Source organism: Nannospalax galili, unplaced genomic scaffold (assembly GCF_000622305.1).
Source record: "Nannospalax galili isolate Female #2095 unplaced genomic scaffold, S.galili_v1.0 scaffold61, whole genome shotgun sequence".
NCBI classification, from domain to species: domain Eukaryota; kingdom Metazoa; phylum Chordata; class Mammalia; order Rodentia; family Spalacidae; genus Nannospalax; species Nannospalax galili.
The window spans coordinates 337,429-338,994 of NW_008345335.1; the positions used below are offsets into that span (position 1 = coordinate 337,429).

The 1,566-nt window shown below is 41.2% G+C and overlaps 1 protein-coding gene across 1 annotated transcript in view; it reads right to left on the minus strand.

The window, feature by feature from the left end:
- Nucleotides 1-1,566, minus strand: part of Mrpl19 (mitochondrial ribosomal protein L19) — a 23,920-nt gene that overhangs the window by 17,467 nt on the left and 4,887 nt on the right. The window lies entirely within an intron of this gene.

Genomic DNA, 1,566 nt, shown 5'->3' on the forward strand with positions numbered 1-1,566 from the left:
GTAACAGGGAGATATGGATAAAAATTGGGTGTTTAAGGTAGGGGGAAGGGAAGGGTATACAAAGGAACCTAGAGGATAAAGGGAAAGAAGGAGCAAGAGAGGTAGGACTGTAGGAGAAGGGTATTATTAAGGGAGAAATGGGAAAAATGGGGGCACCTCAGTTGGGGAAACCATGATGACGGTTAGACAATGCGAGAGATTAAATAATGCCTAGCTAGTTTTAAAAACCAGAGGGAACCATATTAATCCAACAACCTACTGACAAATTAATTATACATACCAGATCAAGAAATATATGTCTAGGCAAAGCTTATTTGAGAACTGGTCTTTGCCCAAGCTTTATCTACATGGCACATGGTAATTAAAAGTATCAGACTGGTGGAACTAACCTTCTTGGATGTTTAACAGACATACTTTGAGGCCTATAATAATTTGGTCAGAGGGACATAAAGGACAGTTTTTGCTCCTTGCCTTCCTAGGTCGACTAGTTCCAGGGGACTATGAGCATCTCTCAAAATGTCCTGTAACTGTGGTGAGTCACCTGTCCTCTTGATCAAGGAGGCCATGGAGACCCCACGAGATGGATTTGAACCAGTGTCCAGTCTGGGTTAACACAGAGGAAACATTTCCTCCATGCTTCCAAGCAAAGCCGGCCACGGTCAAGCCGGACTTTTGACTTATCTTCACATAGATGGAACTGGTAAAAGAAAGGAGCCAGAGGCTCCTCCCAAGCCCATGTGACCCCTGAGGAACAGATCCTCAAACAGCCTTAAGAGTAAAAATAAATTGGTTTATCTGGGCCAACTGTATGGCCTTAAACACCCAAAAGGAAAGTATAACCAAAGATTAAATGGGCCAATATAATTTTTAAGAGTCCATATGTATAGCTAAAGGCTACATAACAAGCAACAATGCCAGATAGGAGATACCTTCTTTTGAGTTGTTTCCAGGGTGGCCCAAGGGACTCCCAGATGTAACCCAGCATAAAACTGGGCAAATGAACAACAGACCTTAATCTTATCTAAAGGAATTGTGACAACTGATTGCTGCTAGATGAGGAACAGCTGACCTTCCTAAAACAAAGACCTCTAGATAAGCTGCCTAGATTCACCAGATGGACAAGTACTGGGGAATGGCTGGGATGCTGACACCACAGCAGAGAGTAGCAGGGAAGACAGAGTAAAAGGGCTCTAGTGGAGGGGGGAGGCTATGGGAGGGTGCCATCTTGGAAGTGGGTAAATAGACAAATAAGATTGTTTGGGATATTCTGTGTGCTATATACACAAAAAAATCAACAAATTAAAAAATGAGTTATAATTGAGGAGGAAGCATAAAAATGGACATCATGTGAAGTAGTAGAGGTGATAAACATTACCACTGAAATCTACCCAATGACTTCATATTCATACACAGGTGCCAAGGATCCGAGTGCAACAGACCATGATTAGTAATAATCAGATGCATACAGAATAGAGATGCATGCAAAGTGTTATTAGCAAAAACGAGTATTTCTGTAAGAAACAGTATATTTTAAAATGAAATGGAGATCTTTTTTAAAGGTTAAAA